We start from the raw sequence: 8,905 nt of genomic DNA on the forward strand, positions 1-8,905 counted from the left end.
TCTGTTCTTATAACTGTGTTTTTCACACTGAACTGATGGCAATAACGAATGCCGCGACACTGGTACAGTGTGATGCGAACTCTGGAAATGTCATCTACATTTTCACTGACAGCCAGGCGGCGATCAAAAACCTTACAAAACAGCCGACAACCTCCAATATGGCCATAGAATACCGCATATCTCTTAACGAGATAGCTGAATCATTATCTAAAGGATAATATGGGTTCCTGGCCATCGCAACATTGGGGGTAACTGCAGAGCCGATAAACTAGCGAGTTGACCAACCAAGTTGACCGATGAGTACATAGACAATGACATAGGCATACCCTTACAAACATATAATCTATTCATCCTTGAAGAAATCATAAGGAAAGCAAACGAAAGATGGCGTAATGAAGCCACCTGCAAAATCGCCCGTCAACTGTGGCCGACTCTCAATGCTTAACGCATAGAATCTCTGCTAAGCCAAAATAAACACAGTCTTAACACACTGATTTCTGTCATAACGAGGCACTGACTTTTGTAAAAGTTGTCTTTATGAGGAAGAGACAATCTTGCACCTTCTGTGCCATTGTCCTGCTCTATCCAGACGGGGATTTACTATTCTAGGCAGACAACTTTTTAACGAATTGGAAAATTTTTGAAAACCACACACTGGTTTTAGGACAGATAGGGAAAGTTCCCCAAGCGGCATCACAATGGGATATGAGCCTGAGTGTGTCCCACAGGACAACAATCATGTCGCACCTATTCCAGAACAAGGTTATCAGAACCATTCTAAATGCGCCCTGGTACGTACGAAACGAGAATTTGCGTTAAGAGGTAAAAATGGTTGCCGAAACAACTGGTCTGTCTGCGCTTAAACACGCACAAAGGTTGCAAACACATGTATGTAAACCAATAAGGTGCCGTACGTAGTGATGGAGCAAACATAACAAAAAAGCTAAAGAGAACCAAACTACTTGATCTGATTAGTGGTTGGTATTGGAATGCATGTTTATATACATATATTAGTATACAACATATCTTATAAGGTATATGGTAAATATTACCATACATTTTTTCCTTCATATATAATAAAAAAATTAATAATAATAACATTAAAACAACAGGTATTATTAACAAACTTGGTTTTATTTTAAATTCTTCAAGTAAATCAAATTAATAATAATCAATAAGAAGGCATATGCAAATACAAATACGTGAATTTATATATGTACATATGCGCATATACATACATATATACGCTCACTTAAGTAGGAGAGAGCAAGATGTCGAACGTTGCCGTTCGTTTGCTTTGTTCGTTACGCGCTTTCGCTTGCAGTTCATTCAAGGTAACGGCAATGAGCAAGGTAACGGCAATGAGCAAGGTAACGACATATGAGAAAGGTAACACTAATGAGCAAGGTAACGACACATTTTTTCGTGCGTTCAGCCTGTTAAATCGAATTATAAGACGTTATCACGTCAAAAATTATTTGAGTTTCTTAATGTAGCAAAATTCATCAGCCACCCTGTAGCATATCTAGTACTTTTCTTCAAACTGTTCAAGAATCTAAAGATTGGGCAATTTTCGACAGTCGTTTTTAAATTAATAATCGCATTAATTGCATCTTATCAAGATCATATTCTGTCAAGAATTTGTACGATGGAATACCTCAATTACGAATTCTTGTACCCTGAAATTGTTGTTTACTGTATATGTACGTTCGTTGTAAGTGATAATACACTGCCTTTTTTTGAAGGCCATACCATAAATTTCTAATCGATAGGATCGATTTTGTACAAAAGTTGTTTCTGAAATTTGTACTAAGATCTATAAAATTGTTTGATTCTATCCCATCATACACATAAGCAAACGTGATGTCATCTTGAAGTATTTAGAAAGTAGAAGATCGATTCTATTATAGGCGACACTGATTGCCCATTTCTGCTTCAAAGTATTAGTTTTCTTACATCTTCCCGAAATCTTCGTAACGCTCATCCTTTCTATTTAAATAAGTTCAAAACAAGTTATGCTCACAATGCTCCTATTGAACGTACTTTTTCGTGATTTTAATGTGATCTACAATTCTAATTTGCAAGATTTCTCATTCTTTTTCGAAGGAATTTTCTATATTATTAAACTCTATCTTTTTGTTTAGTTAGATATAAGTTTGTAATTGAATTATGTAGTTATATATATTTTCATTATTTTTTTTAGTTCTACTAAAAAGAAATTATGTTTTCTTGACTTCTTGAACCAAGTTAGAGAATATAGTTAATTTTATAAAAAAAAAAATTTGAAATTAAGAGATAAATAAGCAAATAAGTGAATAGTAAAATTTGTCATAACATATAAAATTGCTGGTGAAGTTAAACAGAAATTCTTTTTTCTTACACTTACAGATTTGATGTAGCAGCTACATATTTACGATTTTACTGTATTTTCGGTTAATATTAAAGTCAGCGAGGAAATTTGACTAAACTGGTGGAGCAGTGTTATTGAGGATATTTTGATTTCTCTGTTCCTGATCAAAATAAGGATTGGACGCCCTGTGTGTGATGTAAGACATGAAATGCACTTAGAATCAATGCAACCCAGCTTTATCATGAGTTAATAAGGGAACTGGGTCTGGATGAGGTACTGTCATGAGTAGAGTGCACAAAATACCATGAGGTCGAAATCTCGTAGAGAATATAATCTAATCTATGGCATGAGTAAAGAATCCTATAAGTTGGTTAAAACGAACGCGATTTATGGCTTTCGGAAAACCCGTGATTTGAACAAAGTCTGTAGAACACGTGCCTTATATCCACTTATGCTTCCGCAACATAAATAAAACGAATATGGCGCAAAAATATACTCGTATTGTAAAATATCGAAATATACATTCTGAAAATTGATAATTCATTGTGGTTAGTGCTGAAGTTCCTATACTTAAACGCAATGCCAAATCAATCACATGACGGAGCAAATAATGTCATCGACTTTCCTTTTATTTAGTGAAATTGAAGATAAAATTCACGATCCATATTGAGAGTTTTTTGTTGTTAAATAATCCAGAAAGTCATAATTTCTAGTTTTTGAGAACATATTTTCAAGTAAAGTGTCCGTTTTTTTATAATATACAAGGTGGCGCAAAATTAATAATTCAAATTTGTTTTTGAATAACTTTTTATCCGATGACCCTAGTAGCAAGCGCTTATCTTTAGTGGATTAATTAATATAAATTAGTTATCATATAAATAAATAAAGAAATACATTTGTTTAGTAAATAGATAAATGATTCTGAGTGATGGAAATCCATTTGAAAAAATTTTAAATCTTCCGTTACGATAATCAATTTAAAAATGTAATAAAAAATTGAAAATGATAATACAAAAGAAAAATATTGTTGGGACTAATTTTTCTTTATTACATTCTGTCAAAAAACTACCGGAAATTATTCAATGAAACGCAAAAAAATTGTTTAAACACTAACATTTATTTGTCACCTTCAAAGTAGGCTCCATTCGAAGCAGTATACATATGCCAATGATTAGTCTAGTCATCAAAGCACATTTTAAATGCGTTTGAAGAGATTTTCTTCAGCTCCTTCTGCGCATTCTCCTTAATGGCCTCTATCGACTCCAAGCGACGTCCGCGGAGGGGGCTGTTGGGTTTCGGCTCATGTGGATAGCGCCATTCAGGCAGTTGTTGACTGGTTTGCATGTCAAACTCATATACCCACGCCTCGTCACCTGTTACGATGCGCTGGATGACCGTTGGGTCCGAATTCACGACAGCCACCTTCTTCCGGTGAGTTTTGTGAAAGAAATTCTAATATCTTGGAACGAGTTGAGCAGCCACGCGTCTAATGCCCCATTGATGGCGTAAAATGTTACGTATTGATTCGTAAGACACGCTAAGGTCACGAGCTACCTTACTCAAACTTAAATGATGGTTTTCTAGCACCATTTCCTTGACTTTGTCAACGTTTTTATACGTTGAAGACGTTGATGGGTGACCGATTGGATTAATTCTTCCACAACTTTCGGCCTTCTGCAAGCGCCTTATACCACTCGTAGACCCGATAAAATACAATCGCCATAGGCTTTCTACAATATTTTCAACGATTCGGCTCACGAAACCCTTCCAAAACACAAGATTTAAGACAAATTCTTTGTTCGATATTTTTATCCATAGTGAAAATCGCAGAGCACACCTGCGGTTGACTGATATAATTAAATGCTAAAAACAAGCTAATTGATAGATCACCGTCAAACTCTGCGGCACTATAGGGGGCAGTTGTACCAACATTTCAGCAAATAAAATTTAGACATATTTGTAACGCGCACTTTTTAAATAAACAGTTCCCAATATTTTTTCGACAGAATGTATAATCTTATAGATATGTTCATGGCATTTATTTTTTGAATACAATATCAACTTTTACTACTCTTTCTAATAAATCTGGCCGTGTGGCATCAATGGTGATATGGCAATATATGGAGTGTTAGCGCGCTGTACTGCCAGAGTGCCGTCTTCATGGAACCAAGTGTCGTCGATATTTAGATGATTAATTTTTCAAAACAAATTACGGAAGAAATAAGAACAAATGATGGCCCCAGTGCTCCATGAACTACGCGAAAAGATTAATTTTTTTTCAAAGTAATTTTCCAAAATTTGGAAGCGTTGACTTGCCAAACTTTACCGTGCAGAAATGCCCACACTTTGCCATTACCAACTGTCAAACCATAGTTATCGATATCGATAGTTCTCTTGCAGCTAAAAAAATTCCCGATATGAAGTTCCTATATTTGTATAAAATTTTTTCCATATTTGATTTTCACGTTAGAGAGTCAAAATAGAGTAAAAAATACCCAAAATGTGGACATGACAGACTAAAAGTTCATCTTGGTCGATCAATATAATCAGTTTTCAGGCTGTTAGTAAAGATTCTACAGTTCATAAGTCTAAACTCGCTATTGGCATAAGGCTTATTGAGTTTAACTCTCAGTAAACACGATATTATAGTACAACTTTTCTTGCGACAAATGACACAATGGGAAGACAAGTGAAATGTACTTTACAAGTTTCAAACTTTTCACATAGGCACTTTGCCTAAGTCGATCCAATCCCTATAAGCTTACCAAATAAACCGGCGCATTTGTATTGCAGATTGACTTGAAACTAAATGGCAAAACAAATTTCTAACATCTTCACTTCACCATAAAGATGCTTTCATACAAATGTACCATAAATACATGTATGTATGTGCATGTATACCTACTTTTATTGTCTTTGAAAGCAAAATCTTTGACTTTTTCAACTGCTTTTGCGACTCTTCAATAACATCTTTCGTATGTTTTGATTGACGCTTGACTGAATTCGTTGACCCAATTATCGCTGAGCGCTCACCGAGGCACCTCGGCTAATGCATTGCAAACAAATTATTTCTTAACAAAATATACATACATAGATGTGTAAATATGTACAAATGTGCGTTTATAGCTATGAAATTCACAAAGCATGCAAAGTGCACAACCGAAACATGATTACCTTCAAATGTGCTAATCAAATGATCGGACGTAGAACTTAGGTCGCCGAAGGCTAAATACCAATGACATAATACGCACACATATATTTATGGGACCAAAGTTCCACGACATTTTAGTAGAAGGTGCGTAAGGTGATTGGTGAGAACGATTTCATTGAATATGAGTGGAGTTCGAATAGTACGTAGGTGGCTACATGGAGGATACTTTGTACAAGTCGAAGTTTTGTGAGTTTTAACTCAGCCCGCATATATTTGTAGTTAAGTATTATTTATGGAAATTTTATGCAATCGAATTTTCCAGAGTTTGAATGCTAGTTATAATTGGCAGCAGGAGACGCATATTAGTGTAGAATAAAATTATACATTTTGAAGTATTATTCAATAACACTTTGGAGTTATATGTATGTATGTACATTAGGGCGGGTCGATTTAAAACTCGCTCATTGCTCTGTGAAAATCGTATTCTAGGGATCAAAATAAGAAACTTTGCCAAAGGAACCATACCTCTAAAACGAATTCTGATGTCCCCCAATTTGGGTCGAACGAAAAATCCCACTTTGACCCATTTAGAGTGCTCCAAACGAGTCCAAATGTATGACCGACCCCCACTAACTTTGTACGGCGGATCCACCCATTCCAGTGGCACACCCCCTGGAACTCCCCTGGGAGGTTCCCCATACAATCTTTTCAAAATATCACCATTTTTGGCCTTTACATGAGAAAAGAAACTAAAAAGTTCGACCCAAATTGGGGGACATCAGAATTCGTTTTAGAGGTATGGTTCCTTCGGCAAAGTTTCTTATTTTGATCCCTAGAATATGATTTTCATAGAGCAATGGGCGATTTTTTTGCCTCCCCACAAATCGACCCGGCCTACTATGCATCAATATGAAAAGGAGTGGGTGGCTCCGGAGGATACGCCAAAGCCGAGAGTCAAGCCGGATCTTCTTCCAAAGAAGATCATGATATGTATTTAGTGAGACTGGGAAGGCATGGTGCACTGGAAAATGCTCAATGCCACAGTAAACAAGGAGCTACACCGCATGTATGACTGAAAGGACCTGATCGACATGGTCAAACCATACTCCTTCAAGACAACGTCAGGCCCCAAGTTGCACTAGTCGTCAAATCCAAACTCAAAGAGCTCGAATGGGAGGTCCTTCAATATCCGCCGTGTTCTCCGGACCTTGCACGGACCGACTAAAATCTTTTCCGTTCCCTGTTAAGCCATATGAAGGGCGTTATCTTGGATAACAAAGAGGTCCTTAAAAACTGTCTCAACAACTTCTTTGACACCAGAGCAGGTGATTTTTGGCGGAAACTCATCAACAAATTTGCGCTAGAGGTGGGAAGAAGTTGTAAGTAGCAACGGCGAATATTTAATTGATTTACTTACTGATATAATTATTGTCTTTTGTTTACATAAAAGTCTTCCGTAAAAACGCTATGAACTTATTCCCCAACCTTCACTTTGAAAACTTTCTACTTCTCCTAATAATTCGTTCCTAAAATGTCAGCATTTTGTGTTATTCTAATGTAAGCCAACAACATAAAGGGTATTTCAAATAAAACATGTAAAAATTTAGGGTCTTTCAGGTTTCATTATTTTTGCTCAAATTACGACTCTGAACAATTATATGTGAAAAATTACACCATTTACCATAATTGTCCAATATTATCAAGTCTACGAGTAAAATAGCCCAAGCAGTCGATTTATGAGTGTCTAAATATTGTGAACGTCGATATATCGATGTTTAACGTTGTTCAGCAACAATTTACGCAACAGCAGCTATATTCTCAACAGAACGTACAGTTTTTGGTCTGCCAGTCTTCTTTCTATCCTCGACAGAAATAGTTTTTTTTTTTTTTAATTTTACACAAACCTTTGAATTGTCGGCTCATGCGGACAATTATTTTCATAAAAAATCAGCAATTTTGCGATATTTTGCTCTTAAAGATCGATCATTTTCATAATAAGTTTCAATAATTTTAACGTGTTGTTGTATTGTGTAAAATTGTACATCTGTCTACTTGACAAGCGTCAAAGATGACATAGAAAAAGGGTACCGTCTGGGAATTATTCACTAATGACATTTAGGCGTAACTTTTGAAAGACCTTTTGCATGCGTAAATGGGCATATTTACTTATTTATTTGTAAGGCAGGCTTAGAAAGAAATCTGGTATATAAATTTGATATATTTGGCATATAAATGTTTTTTGATTCACCTAAATTAAACAATGCTTCTCCATTTACGAATATTAATTACTTAAAGCAATTAATTGACCTTCTAAGTGGGCCTTTTAAGAATATCCGCATATATGTATATTCAGATGTATTTTAGTTCACTTTTCAAATAATTTTTTTTTTTTATTTATTTAAATATCATATTTTACTTTGCTAGCGGAAACATATAGATGTATGTACTTGTATTCACAGAGCACACGCACATGCATTTACCAACATAAATTGCAGGAATTATTTACATATATTTACATATTTACATACGGTATACAAGTGTTTTAAAAGCACTCCATCATTTAAGGTTTGGATTTTTTTTTACTTAATTCTTAAAAACAATTTAAAAACACATCAGCTATTCACTATTCATTGTTGGAAAGCGCAATTTTGAAATTTAAATCACTTTCAGAGCCCAACAAAATTGCATCAATTACTAAGGCACATTCACATAAATCAGTATTTTCATAGAACCTCATACCTACGTTAGATATTAAAGGAAAATTCACCACACTTCACAATTCGCGTACTAAAGCAGTCCGTGGAAGGCACACCGAAAAACGCGCGTATGCACCAACGTGAAAAAATTTAAACTAACAAAATTCTTCACTAAATTCCACATAAAAAATGCGCTCACGATCAGCAAACTAAAATTTTAAAAATTCAAAATACAGCAAACGCTTATAAGCTTGGCGCAATATGCAGCGAAGTACAAAGTACTATTTGAGTATTACTTGGCTGCATATGAATGTAAGCTTGTGTATAGCGGTACTAAACTAGGTTGAGATATTGAGTAACTGGCGGTGGTTGAGCTGAGCTCAATTGAGTCGAGTTCAGAGTGTTAGGGGAGAGAGTGAATCCAAACGCGAGGTGCTGTTGTGTGTATGTGTATGTGCGTGTGTGTGTGGAGTTGCTCCGTTGCTCAAAAAGTGCACATGCTCAAGAAGGCCCCCCATGCCAATCGAGTAGGTGAGCACTGGCGCTCTGCTCTGCTGCAATCGTTTGCTCAATACAATCATAAAGATCGCAGCTGATGCCAGACTAGGTCACTCAGACGTCAGCCAGACAGTTGCTACAGCAGCCAAACAATCAACTGCCCAAAGAGTTGGTCAGCCAATTTGAAATGCATGCAACGAGACTGTAGTA

General features: G+C 35.8%; 1 protein-coding gene across 1 annotated transcript in view; it reads right to left on the bottom strand.

Moving 5' to 3' along the window:
* The window catches only part of LOC128858193 (uncharacterized), an 80,401-nt gene extending 71,988 nt beyond the window's left edge, over nt 1-8,413 (bottom strand). Inside the window, exon 1 of the mRNA XM_054094250.1 lies at nt 8,241-8,413. The gene's annotated coding sequence lies outside the window, so the exon portion shown is untranslated. The remainder of the gene's footprint in view (nt 1-8,240) is intronic.
* Between the last annotated feature and the right edge of the window lie 492 nt (nt 8,414-8,905).

This window comes from Anastrepha ludens, chromosome 3 (assembly GCF_028408465.1).
Source record: "Anastrepha ludens isolate Willacy chromosome 3, idAnaLude1.1, whole genome shotgun sequence".
Classification (NCBI taxonomy): Eukaryota; Metazoa; Arthropoda; class Insecta; order Diptera; family Tephritidae; genus Anastrepha; species Anastrepha ludens.